Source organism: Hemitrygon akajei, chromosome 2 (genome assembly GCF_048418815.1).
Source record: "Hemitrygon akajei chromosome 2, sHemAka1.3, whole genome shotgun sequence".
Classification (NCBI taxonomy): domain Eukaryota; kingdom Metazoa; phylum Chordata; class Chondrichthyes; order Myliobatiformes; family Dasyatidae; genus Hemitrygon; species Hemitrygon akajei.
The window spans coordinates 48,181,243-48,205,848 of record NC_133125.1 but is presented as its reverse complement, the minus strand read 5'-3'; the positions used below and the strand labels follow the sequence as shown (position 1 = coordinate 48,205,848).

Here is a 24,606-nt window from a genome sequence, read left to right as displayed (position 1 = left end):
TTAATTCGGCTTGCACTTATAGGTAAACGAATAAAATTTAAAAAACACAAAAGTTAAACTTGCACCTTCCACAAAATGGGAATGTCCCAACGCACGTTGTAGCAAATGAAACAGTGTTTCATTGCTCTCATATCGGAAACCAGACAGGCAATTTGTGTACAGACAACTCCCACAACCAGCAGTGCCAGGTTGCTCAGGTAACCTATTACAAAATGCTGGCTGAGGGCCAGGACAACTGGGGACATGTACTGGTTCTGCTTCAGTGTAGTTCCGTAGGCCAAAGTGAATAGGAGGAGGAGGAGAGGAGGAAGGGGAAGAAAGAGAAAAAAAGAGGAGGTGGAAGAAAATTGGGTAAGAGCAGGAGGAGGAGGAAGCAAAGTGAGAAAGAGGAGAAGTAACACACACAAAATGCTGGTGGAACGCAGCAGGCCAGGCAGCATCTATAGGAAGAAGCACTGTCGACGTTTCAGGCCGAGACCCTTCGTCAGGACGAAGAGGAGAAGTAGACAGCTCCTGAATGTCCTGACACCAAGTCACCACTTCACATCCAGCTTTTTGTGTGATGCTGAAGATCAAATGCTGTCTGTTCACTGTAATGATTAAGATGAACCCAGATATATTATAAGGGAAGTACAATGCCAAATAAGAAAACTTTTAGTTTAAATAAAATGAATGACCAAACACCTTCCTGATACTTGTTCAATGTAAGTAAATTGACAAAATTGGGTTTAATTTATTAGGGCACAAGGAGAATCTCGTTTTCCTTTTCCTCAGCAGAAATGTCATAATTATACTGAAGACATCACCAGTTAGCCAAACAGTTTATTAAATCAAAGCTAAGCCTGATGAATTTTTGGAAAGCCTTGTTTGAATCCCACTAGGCAGGTTTCTGATATAACCACAGCTTGAAGCTGCTCTGACTAAACTGACTAATGATTTCCTGTTTGTGACTACAGATGTCTGCCCCTCTTGGCCATTCCTTGTGGTTCCACAGTGTTTGATATGATTGATGTTCTCCATCCTCTCCCAGCATGTCTCTGCCATTACCCAGATGGCTGAAGCTGTGCCTGCCTGGTTTCACTCTTCTACCTGTTGTCACCAAAGAAAAGTCAGTAATGACTACTCTTTCTGTGCCTGTATCACTTTTCTTCTTCGTACCTCATGTTTCTCACCTACGTGAAGCTCGTTAGGAACACTGCCCAAATAAAAGTGTCAATCCCTGTGATGCCCAGCTCTAACCTACCACAGCTTCTATTGATTGGCCCACTTACTGGTCTTTCAGCCAGAAACTGGGACAACATTTTCTCCCAGGTAATTATTAGTCAGCAGAGCTAGACCATTGTTGTTGGTCCTGATTATAGAATTCATTTCCCAACTATCCCTTTCCTTGGCAGTTGTCTGAACTAGACTACTTGCAACCTCTGATCTCATTTGACATTGAGTTGACTTTCAGACCACTTAACTCCTATCCACTTCACTTCAAAGTCTATCTGATTCCATCTTTGCAACATTGTCCATTGTTCGATCACACTTAAGTTCATTAAGTCCTCTTCGTTGTCTTTGTTCTCTCTAGACCAATCTATTTCCACACTACTGGCTCCTGACTTTCTGCATTTTCCACTGTAAATTTTAGGTGTTTCTCGTCTCTGCAGCTCGTGTCCTAGCTCACATCATCTCGGTCAAGCCCTGTGCCTATGCTTCTTTCTGGTTATACATCATTCTGATAATGAAGTCTATTTTTCTTAAACCTGCTTGGGTTTACCCCTGTATGCTCTATAAACCCACAAGATATTTGCATTCTTCTGAATATGGATTTCAGTGCATCCATGGAATTCACTCAACACCACCACCATTGCTGTACCGTCAGCTGCCAGGAACCAGCTGTAGAATTCCTTGTTTGAATTCCACCACGCTATCTCACTTTCCTTTGATAAGCTGCTCCTTAATACTCACCTCTGACAAAGTTTTTAGTCACCTGCTCCGATAGTTCCTTTTGTAGATCATTTTGAGAAAAAGAACATAGAACAGAGAAATCCACAGCACACTACAGGCCCTTCAGCCCACAATGTTGTGCTGACCATGTAATCTACTCCAGAAACTGCTTAGAATGATCTTGCCACATAGCCTTCTATTTTGCTAAGTTCTGTGTACCTATCTAAGAGTCTCTTAAAAGACCCTATTGTATCCACCACCACCACCATCGCCGGTGGTATATTCCATGCACCCACCACTCTCTGTGTGGAAAAACTTATCCCTGACATCCCCTCTGTACCTACTTCCAAGCACCTTACTATGCCCTCTCCTGTTAGCCATTTCAGCCCCGGGAAGAAGCCTCTGACAATCCACACAATCAATGTCATCATCTTATATACCTCTATCAGGTCACCTCTCATCCTCCATCACTCCAAGGAGAAAAGGCCAAGTTCACTCAACCCAATTCTCATAAGGTGTGCCCTCTAATCCAGGCAACAAAAGGTGATGTAGAGATTGGCTGGGGACTGTCAACTTCAGGTAACTGAATGACAGAATGGTTTTAATAGGCTAAATCGGTTTCACTTTCCATCTTCTTAAAGCAGCAGAAGTGCTTCTAAAATTGGTGGCATTTATGTAGAAAGTTGAAACTGTGAATGAAATGCCTTCAGTCGATTACTGGAGACATAAGACACTGGAGATAATGGAATCTGGAGCCACAGTCTGCTGGAGAAAGTCAGGGGGCCAAGCAGCATGTATGGGAAGCAAAAAAATTCCCTGGTCCTGCTGCAGAGTTTCAACCTGAAACAATTCCTTTTCTCCCACAGATGCTGCTTAGCTAGCTGAGATCTTCCAGCAGGTTGTTTGTTACTTCAGTAAGTTAATGTACACTAGACATCTAACATTACAATGATGGCATCCGTTAGTCTCACGAGACCATGGATCTGCGCCTGTAAAGTCTATTGGAGTATCCTCTCCAGGGCGCAGGCCCAGGCAAGGTTGTATGAAAGACCGGCAGTTGCCCATGCAGCAAGTCTCCCCTCTCCATGCCACCGATGTTGTCCAAGGGAAGGGCAAGGGCTGATATAGCTTGGCACCAGTGTCATCGCAGGAGTTGCCAGAACGAGGTTGAAGGCAACGTCAGACTGCCTTAGGGACAGCTCCGGATTTGTCTTCAGGGTTTACTCCTGAAGCCTTTCCCATGAGTGGGTTTGGCCGCAAGGCAGCGGAGGTTTGAAATCAGAGTTTTCCCTTTCTTAGATGGACTGCCTTCCCATGCTGACGAGCTCCATCTACATTACAATAAAGCAACAAGTTTCAGCATCTTCAATATCTTAAGCTTATGCTTTTTAAGTATTGGTTCATTGACTTAATATTGCATTGTTTTCCATGATGGTTAGTTCTCCTGAAATATTACCACTCTCAGTTGCACTGAGTAACAACTCTTCCGCAAGGTGGTTGAGCAAGCCAAACTCATATTGGATGACAAGGAATCTAACGGGCTATCTGTTGTTTGGCAGCTTGCATGTGTGAGCCAAATCAATTTATCCAGCAACAGTGAACTGTCTTGTTTGTACTGTAATGACGCAAACAACTGCTTTGACACTTGAACTGAATTGAAGCCTTGTTCCGTGTATTTCCTTCCAGCTAAGATGTTACAGTTGTCGTCAGAGTTCCTTGAATATAATTTCAAACTCTGAACAGCTTGTTTTTAAACTTGTACTAGAGTCACTATTTCAGTTAAGCAGACAATATTACAATGATGTCAGTGTTGTACTGCTGCAACACCTTAATGCTTTGTTTCAATTCCCTTTCCTCCCACACTCTCTTCTGAAGGCAATGCATATCTTGATGAGACGGGGCAGCACAGTGCATTGCTAATAGAGCTGCTGCCTCACAGTTCCAGTGACACCCCCCCAACTCCCCTAGTACTGAGTGAGTGGAGTTTGCATTATGCACCTTGTCACCACATGGGATTCTTCCCAATGCTCCAGTTTGCACCCATATCCTGAAGGCCTACTGATTTAAAACGCAGTATCGGTTGCCTCAGTGTGTAGATCAGTAGTACAATCTAGGGGGTTCAAATATGGGAAAATGGGGAGAATAAAATGGGGTCATATAGAATAAGAGCAAATGAGTACATTACAGTGGGTACAGATTTAGTGGACTGTGTACATTATGTGGGTGCAGATTCAGTGGACTGGGCACATTATGTGGGTGCAGATTCAGTGGACTGTGAGCACATTATGTGGGTGCAGATTCAGTGGACTGGGCACATTATGTGGGTGCAGATTCAGTGGACTGTGAGCACATTATGTGGGTGCAGATTCTGTGGACTGTGAGCACATTATGTGGGTGCAGATTCAGTGGACTGGGCACATTATGTGGGTGCAGATTCAGTGGACTGGGCACATTATGTGGGTGCAGATTCTGTGGACTGTGAGCACATTATGTGGGTGCAGATTCAGTGGACTGGGCACATTATGTGGGTGCAGATTCTGTGGACTGTGAGCACATTATGTGGGTGCAGATTCTGTGGACTGTGAGCACATTATGTGGGTGCAGATTCTGTGGACTGTGAGCACATTATGTGGGTGCAGATTCTGTGGACTGTGAGCACATTATGTGGGTGCAGATTCTGTGGACTGTGAGCACATTATGTGGGTGCAGATTCTGTGGACTGTGAGCACATTATGTGGGTGCAGATTCTGTGGACTGTGAGCACATTATGTGGGTGCAGATTCAGTGGACTGGGCACATTATGTGGGTGCAGATTCTGTGGACTGTGAGCACATTATGTGGGTGCAGATTCTGTGGACTGTGAGCACATTATGTGGGTGCAGATTCTGTGGACTGTGAGCACATTATGTGGGTGCAGATTCTGTGGACTGGGCACATTATGTGGGTGCAGATTCTGTGGACTGGGCACATTATGTGGGTGCAGATTCTGTGGACTGTGAGCACATTATGTGGGTGCAGATTCTGTGGACTGGGCACATTATGTGGGTGCAGATTCTGTGGACTGTGAGCACATTATGTGGGTGCAGATTCTGTGGACTGGGCACATTATGTGGGTGCAGATTCTGTGGACTGTGAGCACATTATGTGGGTGCAGATTCTGTGGACTGTGAGCACATTATGTGGGTGCAGATTCAGTGGACTGGGCACATTATGTGGGTACAGATTCAGTGGACTGGGCACATTATGTGGGTACAGATTCAGTGGACTGGGCACATTATGTGGGTGCAGATTCAGTGGACTGGGCACATTATGAGGGTGCAGATTTAGTGGACTGGGCACATTATGTGGGTACAGATTCAGTGGACTGTGAGCACATTATGTGGGTGCAGATTCTGTGGACTGGGCACATTATGTGGGTGCAGATTCTGTGGACTGGGCACATTATGTGGGTGCAGATTCAGTGGACTGAGCACATTATGTGGGTACAGATTCAGTGGACTGTGAGCACATTGTGTGGGTGCAGATTCAGTGGACTGGGCACATTATGTGGGTGCAGATTCTGTGGACTGGGCACATTATGAGGGTGCAGATTTAGTGGACTGTGAGCACATTATGTGGGTGCAGATTCAGTGGACTGTGAGCACATTATGTGGGTGCAGATTCTGTGGACTGGGCACATTATGAGGGTGCAGATTTAGTGGACTGTGAGCACATTATGTGGGTGCAGATTCAGTGGACTGGGCACATTATGTGGGTGCAGATTCTGTGGACTGGGCACATTATGAGGGTGCAGATTCAGTGGACTGTGAGCACATTATGTGGGTACAGATTCAGTGGACTGTGAGCACATTATGTGGGTGCAGATTCTGTGGACTGTGAGCACATTATGTGGGTGCAGATTCAGTGGACTGGGCACATTATGTGGGTACAGATTCAGTGGACTGGGCACATTATGTGGGTACAGATTCAGTGGACTGGGCACATTATGTGGGTGCAGATTCAGTGGACTGGGCACATTATGAGGGTGCAGATTTAGTGGACTGGGCACATTATGTGGGTACAGATTCAGTGGACTGTGAGCACATTATGTGGGTGCAGATTCTGTGGACTGGGCACATTATGTGGGTGCAGATTCTGTGGACTGGGCACATTATGTGGGTGCAGATTCAGTGGACTGAGCACATTATGTGGGTACAGATTCAGTGGACTGTGAGCACATTGTGTGGGTGCAGATTCAGTGGACTGGGCACATTATGTGGGTGCAGATTCTGTGGACTGGGCACATTATGAGGGTGCAGATTTAGTGGACTGTGAGCACATTATGTGGGTGCAGATTCAGTGGACTGGGCACATTATGTGGGTACAGATTCAGTGGACTGGGCACATTATGTGGGTGCAGATTCAGTGGACTGGGCACATTATGTGGGTGCAGATTCAGTGGACTGGGCACATTATGTGGGTACAGATTCAGTGGACTGGGCACATTATGTGGGTGCAGATTCAGTGGACTGGGCACATTATGTGGGTATAGATTTAGTGGACTGTGAGCACATTATGTGGGTGCAGATTCTGTGGACTGTGAGCACATTATGTGGGTGCAGATTCAGTGGACTGTGAGCACATTATGTGGGTGCAGATTCTGTGGACTGGGCACATTATGTGGGTGCAGATTCAGTGGACTGTGAGCACATTATGTGGGTGCAGATTCAGTGGACTGGGCACATTATGTGGGTACAGATTCAGTGGACTGGGCACATTATGTGGGTGCAGATTCAGTGGACTGTGAGCACATTATGTGGGTGCAGATTCTGTGGACTGTGAGCACATTATGTGGGTACAGATTCAGTGGACTGGGCACATTATGTGGGTACAGATTCTGTGGACTGTGAGCACATTATGAGGGTGCAGATTCTGTGGACTGGGCACATTATGTGGGTGCAGATTCAGTGGACTGGGCACATTATGTGGGTGCAGATTCAGTGGACTGTGAGCACATTATGTGGGTGCAGATTCTGTGGACTGTGAGCACATTATGTGGGTGCAGATTCTGTGGACTGTGAGCACATTATGTGGGTGCAGATTCAGTGGACTGGGCACATTATGTGGGTGCAGATTCAGTGGACTGGGCACATTATGTGGGTGCAGATTCTGTGGACTGTGAGCACATTATGTGGGTGCAGATTCAGTGGACTGGGCACATTATGTGGGTGCAGATTTAGTGGACTGTGAGCACATTATGTGGGTACAGATTCAGTGGACTGGGCACATTATGTGGGTGCAGATTCAGTGGACTGTGAGCACATTATGTGGGTGCAGATTCTGTGGACTGTGAGCACATTATGTGGGTGCAGATTCAGTGGACTGGGCACATTATGTGGGTGCAGATTCAGTGGACTGTGAGCACATTATGTGGGTGCAGATTCTGTGGACTGAGCACATTATGTGGGTGCAGATTCAGTGGACTGTGAGCACATTATGTGGGTGCAGATTCTGTGGACTGGGCACATTATGTGGGTGCAGATTCAGTGGACTGTGAGCACATTATGTGGGTGCAGATTCTGTGGACTGTGAGCACATTATGTGGGTGCAGATTCAGTGGACTGGGCACATTATGTGGGTGCAGATTCAGTGGACTGGGCACATTATGTGGGTGCAGATTCTGTGGACTGGGCACATTATGTGGGTGCAGATTCAGTGGACTGTGAGCACATTATGTGGGTGCAGATTCAGTGGACTGTGAGCACATTATGTGGGTACAGATTCAGTGGACTGGGCACATTATGTGGGTGCAGATTCTGTGGACTGTGAGCACATTATGTGGGTGCAGATTCAGTGGACTGGGCACATTATGTGGGTGCAGATTCAGTGGACTGTGAGCACATTATGTGGGTGCAGATTCTGTGGACTGTGAGCACATTATGAGGGTGCAGATTCTGTGGACTGTGAGCACATTATGTGGGTGCAGATTCAGTGGACTGGGCACATTATGTGGGTGCAGATTCTGTGGACTGGGCACATTATGTGGGTGCAGATTCTGTGGACTGTGAGCACATTATGTGGGTGCAGATTCTGTGGACTGTGAGCACATTATGAGGGTGCAGATTCTGTGGACTGTGAGCACATTATGTGGGTGCAGATTCTGTGGACTGGGCACATTATGTGGGTGCAGATTCAGTGGACTGTGAGCACATTATGAGGGTGCAGATTCAGTGGACTGTGAGCACATTATGTGGGTGCAGATTCTGTGGACTGGGCACATTATGTGGGTGCAGATTCAGTGGACTGTGAGCACATTATGAGGGTGCAGATTCAGTGGACTGTGAGCACATTATGTGGGTGCAGATTCTGTGGACTGGGCACATTATGTGGGTGCAGATTCAGTGGACTGTGAGCACATTATGAGGGTGCAGATTCTGTGGACTGTGAGCACATTATGTGGGTGCAGATTCAGTGGACTGTGAGCACATTATGTGGGTGCAGATTCAGTGGACTGGGCACATTATGTGGGTGCAGATTCAGTGGACTGTGAGCACATTATGAGGGTGCAGATTCAGTGGACTGTGAGCACATTATGTGGGTGCAGATTCAGTGGACTGGGCACATTATGTGGGTGCAGATTCAGTGGACTGTGAGCACATTATGTGGGTGCAGATTCTGTGGACTGTGAGCACATTATGTGGGTGCAGATTCTGTGGACTGTGAGCACATTATGTGGGTGCAGATTCAGTGGACTGGGCACATTATGTGGGTACAGATTCAGTGGACTGGGCACATTATGAGGGTGCAGATTCTGTGGACTGTGAGCACATTATGTGGGTGCAGATTCTGTGGACTGTGAGCACATTATGTGGGTACAGATTTAGTGGACTGGGCACATTATGTGGGTGCAGATTCTGTGGACTGTGAGCACATTATGTGGGTGCAGATTCAGTGGACTGGGCACATTATGTGGGTACAGATTCAGTGGACTGGGCACATTATGAGGGTGCAGATTCTGTGGACTGTGAGCACATTATGTGGGTGCAGATTCTGTGGACTGTGAGCACATTATGTGGGTGCAGATTCAGTGGACTGGGCACATTATGAGGGTGCAGATTCAGTGGACTGGGCACATTATGTGGGTGCAGATTCTGTGGACTGGGCACATTATGTGGGTACAGATTCAGTGGACTGGGCACATTATGTGGGTACAGATTCAGTGGACTGGGCACATTATGTGGGTACAGATTCAGTGGACTGGGCACATTATGTGGGTGCAGATTCTGTGGACTGTGAGCACATTATGTGGGTACAGATTCTGTGGACTGGGCACATTATGTGGGTGCAGATTCAGTGGACTGGGCACATTATGTGGGTACAGATTCAGTGGACTGGGCACATTATGTGGGTGCAGATTCAGTGGACTGGGCACATTATGTGGGTATAGATTTAGTGGACTGTGAGCACATTATGTGGGTGCAGATTCAGTGGACTGGGCACATTATGTGGGTGCAGATTCAGTGGACTGGGCACATTATGTGGGTGCAGATTCAGTGGACTGGGCACATTATGTGGGTGCAGATTCAGTGGACTGGGCACATTATGTGGGTGCAGATTCAGTGGACTGTGAGCACATTATGTGGGTGCAGATTCAGTGGACTGTGAGCACATTATGTGGGTGCAGATTCAGTGGACTGGGCACATTATGTGGGTACAGATTCAGTGGACTGGGCACATTATGTGGGTGCAGATTCTGTGGACTGGGCACATTATGTGGGTGCAGATTCAGTGGACTGTGAGCACATTATGTGGGTGCAGATTCAGTGGACTGGGCACATTATGTGGGTACAGATTCAGTGGACTGGGCACATTATGTGGGTGCAGATTCTGTGGACTGTGAGCACATTATGTGGGTGCAGATTCAGTGGACTGGGCACATTATGTGGGTGCAGATTCTGTGGACTGGGCACATTATGTGGGTGCAGATTCAGTGGACTGTGAGCACATTATGTGGGTGCAGATTCTGTGGACTGGGCACATTATGTGGGTGCAGATTTAGTGGACTGTGAGCACATTATGTGGGTGCAGATTCTGTGGACTGGGCACATTATGTGGGTGCAGATTCTGTGGACTGGGCACATTATGTGGGTGCAGATTCAGTGGACTGTGAGCACATTATGTGGGTGCAGATTCTGTGGACTGGGCACATTATGTGGGTGCAGATTTAGTGGACTGTGAGCACATTATGTGGGTGCAGATTCAGTGGACTGGGCACATTATGTGGGTGCAGATTCAGTGGACTGTGAGCACATTATGTGGGTGCAGATTCAGTGGACTGGGCACATTATGTGGGTACAGATTCAGTGGACTGGGCACATTATGTGGGTACAGATTCAGTGGACTGTGAGCACATTATGTGGGTGCAGATTCAGTGGACTGGGCACATTATGTGGGTACAGATTCAGTGGACTGGGCACATTATGTGGGTGCAGATTCAGTGGACTGGGCACATTATGTGGGTGCAGATTCAGTGGACTGGGCACATTATGTGGGTACAGATTCAGTGGACTGGGCACATTATGTGGGTGCAGATTCAGTGGACTGGGCACATTATGTGGGTGCAGATTCAGTGCACTATGAGCACATTATGTGGTGCAGATTCAGTGGACTGGGCACATTATGTGGGTACAGATTCAGTGGACTGGGCACATTATGTGGGTGCAGATTCAGTGGACTGGGCACATTATGTGGGTACAGATTTAGTGGACTGTGAGCACATTATGTGGGTACAGATTCAGTGGACTGGGCACATTATGTGGGTGCAGATTCAGTGGACTGGGCACATTATGTGGGTACAGATTCAGTGGACTGTGAGCACATTATGTGGGTGCAGATTCAGTGGACTGTGAGCACATTATGTGGGTGCAGATTCAGTGGACTGGGCACATTATGTGGGTGCAGATTCAGTGGACTGTGAGCACATTATGTGGGTGCAGATTCAGTGGACTGGGCACATTATGTGGGTGCAGATTCAGTGGACTGTGAGCACATTATGTGGGTGCAGATTCTGTGGACTGGGCACATTATGTGGGTGCAGATTCAGTGGACTGTGAGCACATTATGTGGGTACAGATTCAGTGGACTGGGCACATTATGTGGGTGCAGATTTAGTGGACTGGGCACATTATGTGGGTGCAGATTCTGTGGACTGTGAGCACATTGTGTGGGTGCAGATTCAGTGGACTGGGCACATTATGTGGGTGCAGATTCAGTGGACTGTGAGCACATTATGTGGGTGCAGATTCAGTGGACTGGGCACATTATGTGGGTACAGATTCAGTGGACTGGGCACATTATGTGGGTGCAGATTCTGTGGACTGGGCACATTATGTGGGTGCAGATTCTGTGGACTGTGAGCACATTATGTGGGTGCAGATTCAGTGGACTGGGCACATTATGTGGGTACAGATTCAGTGGACTGGGCACATTATGTGGGTACAGATTCAGTGGACTGGGCACATTATGTGGTTGCAGATTCAGTGGACTGGGCACATTTTGTGGGTGCAGATTCTGTGGACTGTGAGCACATTATGTGGGTGCAGATTCAGTGGACTGTGAGCACATTATGTGGGTGCAGATTCAGTGGACTGGGCACATTATGTGGGTACAGATTCAGTGGACTGGGCACATTATGTGGGTGCAGATTCTGTGGACTGGGCATATTATGTGGGTGCAGATTCAGTGGACTGGGCACATTATGTGGGTGCAGATTCAGTGGACTGGGCACATTATGTGGGTACAGATTCTGTGGACTGGGCACATTATGTGGGTGCAGATTCTGTGGACTGTGAGCACATTATGAGGGTGCAGATTCTGTGGACTGGGCACATTATGTGGGTGCAGATTTAGTGGACTGTGAGCACATTATGTGGGTGCAGATTCTGTGGACTGGGCACATTATGTGGGTGCAGATTCTGTGGACTGGGCACATTATGTGGGTGCAGATTCTGTGGACTGTGAGCACATTATGAGGGTGCAGATTCTGTGGACTGGGCACATTATGAGGGTGCAGATTCTGTGGACTGGGCACATTATGTGGGTACAGATTCAGTGGACTGGGCATATTATGTGGGTGCAGATTCAGTGGACTGGGCACATTATGTGGGTACAGATTCAGTGGACTGGGCACATTATGTGGGTGCAGATTCAGTGGACTGGGCACATTATGTGGGTGCAGATTCAGTGGACTGTGAGCACATTATGAGGGTGCAGATTCAGTGGACTGTGAGCACATTATGTGGGTGCAGATTCTGTGGACTGGGCACATTATGTGGGTGCAGATTCAGTGGACTGTGAGCACATTATGAGGGTGCAGATTCAGTGGACTGTGAGCACATTATGTGGGTGCAGATTCTGTGGACTGGGCACATTATGTGGGTGCAGATTCAGTGGACTGTGAGCACATTATGAGGGTGCAGATTCAGTGGACTGTGAGCACATTATGTGGGTGCAGATTCTGTGGACTGGGCACATTATGTGGGTGCAGATTCAGTGGACTGGGCACATTATGTGGGTGCAGATTCAGTGGACTGGGCACATTATGTGGGTGCAGATTCAGTGGACTGGGCACATTATGTGGGTGCAGAATCAGTGGACTGAGCACATTATGTGGGTACAGATTCTGTGGACTGTGAGCACATTATGTGGGTGCAGATTCTGTGGACTGGGCACATTATGTGGGTACAGATTCAGTGGACTGGGCACATTATGTGGGTACAGATTCAGTGGACTGGGCACATTATGTGGGTGCAGATTCTGTGGACTGTGAGCACATTATGAGGGTGCAGATTCAGTGGACTGTGAGCACATTATGTGGGTGCAGATTCAGTGGACTGGGCACATTATGTGGGTGCAGATTCTGTGGACTGGGCACATTATGTGGGTGCAGATTCAGTGGACTGGGCACATTATGTGGGTGCAGATTCAGTGGACTGAGCACATTATGTGGGTGCAGATTCAGTGGACTGGGCACATTATGTGGGTGCAGATTCAGTGGACTGGGCACATTATGTGGGTGCAGATTCAGTGGACTGGGCACATTATGTGGGTACAGATTCTGTGGACTGTGAGCACATTATGTGGGTGCAGATTCTGTGGACTGTGAGCACATTATGTGGGTGCAGATTCTGTGGACTGGGCACATTATGTGGGTGCAGATTCTGTGGACTGTGAGCACATTATGTGGGTGCAGATTCTGTGGACTGGGCACATTATGTGGGTGCAGATTCTGTGGACTGTGAGCACATTATGTGGGTGCAGATTCTGTGGACTGTGAGCACATTATGTGGGTGCAGATTCTGTGGACTGGGCACATTATGTGGGTGCAGATTCTGTGGACTGTGAGCACATTATGTGGGTGCAGATTCTGTGGACTGGGCACATTATGTGGGTGCAGATTCTGTGGACTGTGAGCACATTATGTGGGTGCAGATTCTGTGGACTGTGAGCACATTATGTGGGTGCAGATTCTGTGGACTGGGCACATTATGTGGGTGCAGATTCTGTGGACTGTGAGCACATTATGTGGGTGCAGATTCTGTGGACTGGGCACATTATGTGGGTGCAGATTCTGTGGACTGTGAGCACATTATGTGGGTGCAGATTCTGTGGACTGTGAGCACATTATGTGGGTGCAGATTCTGTGGACTGGGCACATTATGTGGGTGCAGATTCTGTGGACTGTGAGCACATTATGTGGGTACAGATTCAGTGGACTGGGCACATTATGTGGGTGCAGATTCTGTGGACTGTGAGCACATTATGTGGGTGCAGATTCTGTGGACTGTGAGCACATTATGTGGGTGCAGATTCTGTGGACTGTGAGCACATTATGTGGGTGCAGATTCAGTGGACTGGGCACATTATGTGGGTGCAGATTCAGTGGACTGGGCACATTATGTGGGTGCAGATTCAGTGGACTGGGCACATTATGTGGGTGCAGATTCAGTGGACTGAGCACATTATGTGGGTGCAGATTCAGTGGACTGGGCACATTATGTGGGTGCAGATTCAGTGGACTGAGCACATTATGTGGGTGCAGATTCAGTGGACTGGGCACATTATGTGGGTACAGATTCTGTGGACTGTGAGCACATTATGTGGGTGCAGATTCTGTGGACTGTGAGCACATTATGTGGGTGCAGATTCAGTGGACTGGGCACATTATGTGGGTGCAGATTCAGTGGACTGGGCACATTATGTGGGTGCAGATTCAGTGGACTGGGCACATTATGTGGGTGCAGATTCTGTGGACTGTGAGCACATTATGTGGGTGCAGATTCAGTGGACTGGGCACATTATGTGGGTGCAGATTCTGTGGACTGTGAGCACATTATGTGGGTGCAGATTCTGTGGACTGGGCACATTATGAGGGTGCAGATTCTGTGGACTGGGCACATTATGTGGGTACAGATTCAGTGGACTGGGCATATTATGTGGGTGCAGATTCAGTGGACTGGGCACATTATGTGGGTACAGATTCAGTGGACTGGGCACATTATGTGGGTGCAGATTCAGTGGACTGGGCACATTATGTGGGTACAGATTCAGTGGACTGGGCACATTATGTGGGTGCAGATTCTGTGGACTGGGCACATTATGTGGGTGCAGATTCTGTGGACTGTGAGCACATTATGAGGGTGCAGATTCAGTGGACTGTGAGCACATTATGTGGGTGCAGATTCTGTGGACTGGGCACATTATGTGGGTGCAGATTCAGTGGACTGGGCACATTATGTGGGTGCAGATTCAGTGGACTGGGCACATTATGTGGGTGCAGATTCAGTGGACTGGGCACATTATGTGGGTGCAGAATCAGTGGACTGAGCACATTATGTGGGTGCAGATTCTGTGGACTGTGAGCACATTATGTGGGTGCAGATTCTGTGGACTGTGAGCACATTATGTGGGTGCAGATTCAGTGGACTGGGCACATTATGTGGGTGCAGATTCTGTGGACTGTGAGCACATTATGTGGGTGCAGATTCTGTGGACTGTGAGCACATTATGTGGGTGCAGATTCTGTGGACTGGGCACATTATGTGGGTGCAGATTCTGTGGACTGGGCACATTATGTGGGTGCAGATTCTGTGGACTGGGCACATTATGTGGGTGCAGATTCAGTGGACTGGGCACATTATGTGGGTACAGATTCAGTGGACTGGGCACATTATGTGGGTACAGATTCAGTGGACTGGGCACATTATGTGGGTGCAGATTCAGTGCACTATGAGCACATTATGTGGTGCAGATTCAGTTGGCCACTGGACCTGTGTCCATGCTGTCTGTCTTTATGACTCTAGTTTATACCACACTCTATTGCCAAGTTCTGATACCTTGATACCTGCTGAAGTAGTCATTACCATCTTCTACCCTAACATTAATGATTCTTAGTAAGGTCCACTATTAGTCAATGTCCCTGTAGCTTCAGTTTTGACCCAGCTTCCAGGCCCGTTAGAAACTTGCACAGCGATGCCTTTTGGCTACAGGAAATCACGGCAGTGATGTTGCTGAACTCAGCAATGTGGTGGTTAACCCTTCGCTTCTCTAACTTAGTGTACCAGTGTTGCAGTTATTAATTCCAGCTGCAGGCCTATAACTCAGCAAATCTACCAGACCTATATCTGCTGCAACCTTTGACCTTTATATATTGAGTTCCGTTTGCTTCATCATTCCAGTGATTCACTGTCTCTGTATTAGAGATCCATGACGTTCACTGAGAATCTGCCCAAATGCATCCAGGAAACCCTAAATAGTTTTGAGACAGAATTACCTTATTTGCCAATAGTCAGAACTTTACAAACTTCAAAGCAAACTTTGAGCATTCTCGACCACTAAAGAGCCTGTGGGCATGTGTGTTAATTGAGACATGGTGCTGACATGCCTTCATGAACTATCTTCTGTGGCCACTGAGTTTTAACCATTAACTAGAAAGTTCAGTACAACAAGACACCGTGTAGTTTCTCCAACCAAGGCTCTGAGAATGAGTTTAGAAATGAGAGCCATGACTAATTTCTGTCAGTGAACTCAAGGGGCTGAAGCCTTTGTGGTGCCTCTTGCAGCAACTGGATTAAATGTGGGATTATTACACTTTTATATTTCTGACCTATTTTCCTATATCGTTGTCATTTTTGTCTTCTGTATTTCAACTAAATTTGAAGGTGATCTTCCGTTCCCCGCTGCCGATGCTAAAATCTCATTGTGACCTCCCGGTGTGCGCCAGAAGCGAGATAAGAATCATCTTCTAGGTTATTTCACTCACTGAATCTTGGATATTACTGCAGGTTTGTCATTTATTTCACTTACTCATTCTTGTACGTTGTCATATTTGACTTTGGAAGCCAGTAACTAAACTGGACTTTGAAATGAGCCTCAAACTGCCAAGCAGATTTATGAAACAGTAAAAAAGAAAAAAACAGCTATCAGCGGTAATATAATATAAAACTGCTTAGCAATGCCCTTGGGAAGTGAATAATAAATAGTTTAGCCTTTGCACAAAACAATTACAAAAGCAGTATTCTCGTGGCAACTGTGCCTAAGACCCCAAGGTTTGCTAGGATGTGAGGGAGTACTGTGTCGTGAGATAACACAGTAGTGTTGAGGTGGGGGTCCTGCGAACTTTATCACCAGGGCTTCATTATAAATTATTTACTTCTTGCTCACGAATGGCAGCTGCCCACTTGACAGGCTGTCTGGTTTGTGTGTGTGAAAATCAGGAACAGGAGACTAAAAGGGAAAAGGAGATTACCTTCTAAGCTTGAGGTTGGGGGTTTTTAGGGACTGCCATTATCCCCAGCGGCATACAAGAAGTGCCTTACAAAGTATTTGACAACTGGAGATGGAAGCACCTGCCTTTCTTTGGCTCCTGGGTTTCTTGAACCCCGGTCAACTTAATTGGCACTATTTAAATTTAATTCAGGTCCCAATTAAAATATGTTAATGAAGCCTCTAGCCACATGAGCACCATCTTGGAAATGGAAGCATTCTCAATGCAACTGAGATACCTTCCCCACTAATTAGGGTTCAAGCTGCCATTGCCACCACCTCCCGCATGTCGTGGGAGGTTTAATACAGAAATCCTTTCTTTTCAACAGAAGGTTTCAGACAGGTTGGAAGTAAAAAAAAAACAGATTCAAAAAGTACCCGAGACTAAGAAGATTTAAGTAACATTTAGAACAAATAAAATTAATATTTGATCAAATTCCATAAGATTTGTAAATTTAAATTGTACAACATGACAACCACAGCCCCCCTTGAATACCATAAGACCATATGTTACCAGGTTCGGATATGGCCCAAGTGCGGAGTGAGAGACACTGAAGCGGGTCGATAGTTCGCAAACTTTATTGTAAACAGTGTTAAAGGGAAAATAAACAATAAACACTAGGCCAAATAGGGATGTTAACTAAAATTCTCAAATGGGAAATGAAGCCTATACTGCAACTGAACATTAAACGAATACTAGTCTTCAGAGTCAGTTGACACAAAAGTCCAGTTTCTCAGGGAAGGCCGAAAGCAAACAGGCAGCGAAGAGTTGCTGTGTTCAGTCCACATCTCAACAAGCACCACCACGACAAGTATGGAGTTAAATACTATCAAGGTTAACTAATTAGCTGACAAGTGCAAATTCACAAGTGCAATTGTCGTATCTACTTCACTGCCAAATCTGTGTTTTTGACACCATAAGACATGAGAGTAAAATTAAGCCATTCACCCCGTCGAGTCTGCTCCGCCATTCCATCATGGCTGATCCCAGATCCTACTCAACTCCATACACCTGCCTTCTTGCTATATCCTTTGATGCCCTGACTGATCAGGAAATAATCAACTTCTGCCTTAAATTTACCGATGGATAGATGCCTTCACCGCAGTCTGTAGCAGAGTATTCCACAGATTTACTACTCTGGCAAAAAAAAAATTCCTCCTTACCACTGTTCTAAAGGGTCGCTCCTCAATTTTGAGGCTGTGCCCTCTAGTTCCGGATACCCCCACTATAGGAAACATCATCTCCACAGCAACCCTATCTAGCCCTTTCAACATTCAGTATGTTTCAAAGAGATCCCCCCCCCCACCCCGCATTCTTCTAAATTCCAGTGAGTACAGGCCCAAAGCTGGCAAACGCTCTCATATGTTAACCCCTTCATGCCCAGAATCATCCTCATGAATTTCCTCTGGACTTTCCATTGACAACATATCCTTTGTGAGATATGGGGCCCAAAACTGTTGACAATACTCCAAGTGCAGCCTGTCTAGTGTCCTTTAAAGGCTCAGCATTATCTCCTTGCTTTTTTATTCTATTCCCCTTGAAGTAAATGTCAACATTGCATTTATCTTCTCTACCACGGACTCAACCTGTAAATTAACCTTCTGGGAGTCTTGCACGAGGACTCCTAAGTCCCTCTGCACCTCTGATGTTTGAACCTTCTCCCCGTTTAGATAAAAGTTTGCATTATTGTTCCTTTTACCAAATGCATTATCATATATTTCCCAACACTGTATTCCATTCACTACTTTTTTGCCCATTCTTCAAATTTGTCTAAGTCCTGCTACAATCGCATTACTTCCTCAGCACTACGCACCCTTCCACCTATCTTCATATCATTCGCAAACTTTGCCACAAAGCCATTAATTCCATTAACAAAATCACTGAGGAACAATGTGAAAAGTAATGGTCCCGATACTGATCCCTGAGGAACACCACTAATCACTGGCAGCCAACCAGAAAAGGCTCTTTTTAATCCACACTCCCTGCCTCCTGCCTGTCAGCCATTTCTCTATCCATGCCAGTATCTTTCCTGTAACGCCATAGGATTTTATCTTGTTAAGAAGCCTCATGTATCGCATCTTATCAAGTGCCTTCTGAAAATCCAAGTAAATGACATCCACTGCCTCTCGTTTGTCCACCCAGCTTGTTACCTCCTCAAAGAACTCTTACTGATGTGTCAGGCAATATTTCCCTTTACAGAAACCATGCTGATTTTGTCTTATTTTATTACACAACACCCAAAATAGAGGCAGACTGACTCACTGATGCCTATTAATTATAGTGCTGAGAAGAGAGCCGTTATTTCTGTGAATGAAAAATCCTTTAATAATTTATTTCTCACAGACATAGCTACAGCAGTACGGACCAGGCCCATTGCCAGAGAGAACATTTAATTTTGGCCACATAGTTAACTCAACAGGGATTGAGAAGCAAGTCTAATGTTACGTGTATGGCCCAGCGACTCGCTGCCTAAGCTTGCAGAATCCCAAGGGAGCCGAAAAGGCTTTGAATTGCTCCCATCCGTAGCACAGCAGGGAGTTGCCAGGCCTAGTGCTGAACCGCATGCCAGTCCCTGCTCTCTGCTGAGCTTTTTGTTATTCCCAACACCCATGCACTGGGAGTACGTCAGAATATTTGCAGCATTGAAATATCCAGCAAATGCCATTCCTGTTGATGGTTGGAGTGCTCAGCCCAGTACGACAACTGCTCTGCCCAAGAGCACACGAAATTGCAAAAAGCTGTAGATGCAGGCTGATCCATCAAGCAAACGGGTCTCCCTCCATTGGCTCTGTCTACAGTTCCTGTTGCCTCTCAAAAAATAGCTAACGTAATCAAGGACGCCATTCTTGTCATCCTGTATTGTCCTTTCTACTGTCAGGCATAAGATACAGAATTATCCCACCATGTTAAAGACAGCTTCTATCCTACAGTCATCAGTCTCTTGAACAGACCCCTTATACACTAAAAGATAAACTCTTGATCTCCCAACTTATCTCATAATGACCCTTGTACTTCATTCGTCTACTGCGCTCTGCAATTAGAATCAGAACTGGGATCAAAAATTTGTTGTTTTGTGGCGGCAGCAGTACAGTGCAAGACATAAAAATCAGTGTAAGTTACAAAATAAATAAATAGTGTGAAAACAGAAGAGTGAGGTCATGTTCTTGGGTTTACAGACTGTTCATAAATCTAATGGTAGAAGATGTTCCGAAAACGCTGAGTATGCGTCTTCAGGCTTCAGGCTTACTATGGTTTACTTTTTACTTCCTCAGTGTGCTTATGTATGGGATAATCTGTCTGGATGGCATGCAAACAGCTGGGCTTTTGACTGAGCCTCGGTGTGTGAAATCATAAAGCAATACAAAGGGAGTAGGGTGTATGTGAACATCCAGTAGAACACCAAAAACGTGGCAAGCCTCGGGCATGGAGGCCCTGCCAATACTGGTCTCTAGACCAGCATCAGGATGCTGCAGATGGTATCAATGGAACTGACTATGGTGGTTAGCTTGACAGGAGTGGCAGGACCCCAGATCTGAGGGAGGGGTGGGACAACATTGGGAGATCAGGATCACGGTCAGCAGCATGGTGAGAGTCTATGAATGGAGCCATGATTGGGGTCAGGTAAATGGACCTGCAACGTTAGTGGGGAGGAGGGATGGGAATGGAGCTCTCCTCGGTACATGATGGGCAGAACGTTTCCATCTGATGCTCAGAAGACTGTTTCTAGTCTTAAACTACTGAACAGCTAAATCATCAACAGACTCCCCTGCAGTTTTTGGCCAATACCAGCCCCTAGTTAGGTTGAGAGCTGACACTGGCTATTAGATCATGATGACATCTTCAAACTCAGAACACATGTCTGAAATTGGAGCTTGCCTCTATCTTGTGGTGCTCAGCATGTCTTCGCTTAAGAGTGGGATAATACCAAGGCAGACATGGAAGGAAATACTATCAATGGGAACGAGATTACTTTAATTGACCTCTTACTTTGGTTTTGGCATTGGTACTGGTTTATTATTGTCTTATGTTTTAAAATACAGTGAAAACCTTAGCTGTATCAGGCTTGCAAAGAGCATTGAGCTAGAATAAGGTTAAAAAAATAATAATGCAGAATAAAAAGTAAAACTACCTAAAAGGTTCAGCACATGTAAATGATAAAATGCAAAATCGTAATAGGGTGGATTGTGGGAGTTAAGAGTCCTTCTTAGTTGAAGAATCCATTCCAGAGTCTGACAGTGAGGTAGAAGCTGTCCTTGAGCTTGGTGCTTCAGGCATTTTTACCTTCTGCCCAATGGGAATGTCTGGGGTGGTTGGGGGTCTTTGTTTATGCTGGCTATTTTAGAAATATAGAAACATAGAAAACCTACAGCGCAATACAGGCCCTTCAGCCCACAATGTTGTGCCGAACATGTCCCTACCTTAGAAATTACTAGGCTTACCCATAGCCCTTTATTTTTCTAAGCTCTATGTACCTATCCAAAAGTCTCTTAAAGGACCCTATCATACCCACCTCCACCACTGTTGCCGGCAGCCCATTCCACGCACTCACCACTCTCTGAGTAAAAAACTTACCCCTGACATCTCCTCTGTACCTACTCCCAAGCACCTTAAACCTGAGCCCTCTTGTGGCAGCCACTTCCGCCCTGGGAAAAAGCCTCTGACTATCCACATTATCAATGCCTCTCATCATCTTATACACCTCTATCAGGTCACCTCTCATCCTTCGTCACTCCAAGGAGGAAAGACCGAATTCACTCAACCCATTCTCATAAGACATGCTCCCCAATCCAGGCAACATCTCCTCTGCGGCTTTTCTATAGTTTCCACATCCTTCCTGTAGTGAGGTGACCAGAACTGAGCACAGTACTCCAAGTGGGGTCTGACCAGGGTCCTATATAGCTACAACGTTACCTCTCAGCTCCTAAATTCAATTCCACAATTGATGAAGGCCAATACACCATATGCCTTCTTAACTACAGTCAACCTGCACAGCTGCTTTGAGCATCCTATGGACTCGGACCCCAGGATCCCTCTGATCCTCCACACTGCCAAGAGTCTTACCATTAATACTATATTCTGCCATCATATGTAACCTACCAAAATGTACCACTTCACACTTATCTGGGTTGAACTCCATCTGCCACTTATCAGCCCAGTTTTGCATCCTATCAATGTCCACTGTAACCTCTGACAGCCCTCCACGCTGTTCACAACACCTCCAACCTTTGTGCCATCAGCAAACTCATTTACCCATCCCTCCACTTCTTCATCCAGGTCATTTATAAAAATCACAAAGAGCAAAGGTCCCAGAACAGATCCCTGAGGCACATCACTGGTCACTGACCTCCATGCAGAATATACTGAGGCAGGGAGAAGTAGAGACAGAGTCCATAGAGGGCAGGCTAGTTCCTGTGGTGTGCTGAGCTCTGTCCACGACTCCTTGCAATTTAAGGAATTAGAGATATTGGTGTACTTTCTTAGCTGTGACATCAACGTTGTTGTACTAGGACAGACTATTGTTTAATACCTAGGAACTTGAAGATCACAACCTCAACACCATTGATTTATACATGAGCATGTGCACTGCCCCTCCCCCCACAACACTTTCTGAAGTCAATATCCAGCTCTTTTGTTTTGTTGACATTGAGAGAAAAGTTGTTGTCATGGCACCATTGACTGAGTTCTGAATCTCCTTCCTGCACAATGACTCATAATTATTTGAGGTGAGGCCAACAACAGTGATATCATCTGCCAACTTGGAGGTGGAATTAGAGTAGAATCTAGCCACGCAGTCATGAGTGTACAGGAAGCAGAGTAAGGGACTGAGGGCACAACCTTGTGGAGCACCGGTGTTTAGAGTAACTGGTGGAGGTGTTGCTGCCTGTCCTTACTGATTGCGGTCTATTGGTCAGGAATTCAAGGATCCAGTTTCAGAAGGAGGCAGCTCTTAATTTCTCCACACGCCCCTGACTCTGGCTACTTCCAGGTGAGGACGGTTTACTTTGGAGGCAAACCATTTGCAGGATGGGATCGGTAGTGGTCTTCACACGCTCACAAGTCTATGCTCTTCAGTGCTTTGGTTTAAAGATGAAGAATGACTGAGACTTCAATGTGCAGAGTGTTTGCATGTCCTGTGTAACTCTTGGCTGGTACGGTGCCACTTCTTCAGCAGAATACTTGAATGCTGCGGCACAGTATGGTCAGGTCCCCAGGAAAGCATTCCTGTTAGCTCCACTTCCTCTCTCTTCCCCACAGCCATGCTTTCTTACTTTGCCTTCAAATACTAATCAAATTCTCTTTAGAAAGCTGTCTTATTGATATGTAACAGTGTCAGGTGGGATACTCCGAATTCTACCCACTTGTCACTTTGAGAAGTTTTATTCCTATTGTGTTTAGGTTGAGTCGGTGGTGAGGAAGGCGAATGCAAAGTTGGCATTCATTTCTAGAGTATAGGAGCAGGGATGTGATGTTGAGGCTCTATAAGGCACTGGTAAGACCTCACTTGGAGTACTGTGTGCAGTTTTGGGCTCCTTATTTAAGAAAGGATGTGCTGACAATTGGAGAGGGTTCAGAGAAGATTCTCTAGAATGATTCCAGGAATGAGAGGGTTAACATATGAGGAGAGTTTGACCGCTCTTGGACTGTACTCCTTGGAGTTTAGAAGAATGAGGGGGGAACTCATAGAAACATTTCGAATGTTGAAAGGCATGGACAGAGTGGATGTGGCGAAGTTGTTTCCCATGGTGGGGGAGTCTAGTACGAGAGGGCATGACTTCAGGAGTGCAGGGAGCCCATTCAGAACAGCAATGCGAAAAAAAAATTTTAGCCAGAGGGTGGTGAATCTATGGAATTTGTTGCCACGGATGGCAGTGGAGGCCAACTCATTGGGTGTATTTAAGGCAGAGATTGATAGGTATCTGAGTAGTCAGGGCATCAAAGGTTATGGTGAGAAGGCGGGGGAATGGGACTAAAGGGCAGATTTGATCAGCTCATGATGAAATGGCGGAGCAGACTCGATGGGCCGAATGGCCGACTTCTGCTCCTTTGTCTTATGGTCTTATGGTCTTTAGTGAAACCAATCATGAGCCATTGGAAAGAGTTTCTCTTCCTTTACTGTTATCGGTCGCCGTGATGATACTAAGCATCTCCATTAATTGTCTTTTCCCTTATCACAGTCAAAGGGAAAAAGCCCCAGCTTCTTTAATCTATATCCACAGAACTGTTATTCCATTCTAGTCAGTCTCTTTGGTGCTTTGAGCAAAGCCATCACAATCTTCCTACAGTGTCCTGGATGCCTTGCCATTTGGCCTAATGAATGACTGGACTCATACTCTTTCTCAGTTCTGAGGTAGAGTCCCGGACCTGAAATGTTAATCGCTTCTCTTTCCACTGATGCCATCCAACTTGCCAGCAGTTTTTTGTTTTTAATGGATACTTTGTTTTTTGATGCCAATATATTCAGTGACACTTAATTATATTTAAGGAGATAAACAAAGGCAGAACTAGGTCATTCAGTCTCTCACCCCAGTTCTGCCATTAAGTTAAGATTATAAATAATTTCTTATCTCAGCACTAATTTCTTACGTGAACACCATGGTAAAGTAGCAGTTAACGCCATGCTATTACATCTCCAGGCATTCGGGAGTTCCAGGTCCAATTCTGGTACCATTCTGAGAGGAGTCTCTGTGCGTCTTCCCTGTGGAATGCACGGGTTTCCTCTGGGTCCTCTAGTTTCCTCACACAGTCCAACTATGTATTGGATGTTTTAATAGGTCATTGTAAACTGTTCCATGATTAGGTTTCAATAAGTACATTTAATGTCGGAGAAATGTATACAATATACATCCTGAAATTCTTTTTCTTCACAGACA

At 46.1% G+C, this 24,606-nt stretch overlaps 1 protein-coding gene across 2 annotated transcripts in view; it reads left to right on the top strand.

Moving 5' to 3' along the window:
• The window catches only part of cdc42se2 (CDC42 small effector 2), a 191,311-nt gene that overhangs the window by 38,295 nt on the left and 128,410 nt on the right, over window positions 1-24,606 (top strand). The window contains exon 2 of one of the 2 annotated variants that reach the window (XM_073071952.1): window positions 16,131-16,253. The exons of the other annotated variant lie outside the window; for it this stretch is intronic. The gene's annotated coding sequence lies outside the window, so the exon portion shown is untranslated. The remainder of the gene's footprint in view (window positions 1-16,130; window positions 16,254-24,606) is intronic. 2 annotated transcript variants of the gene reach the window in all.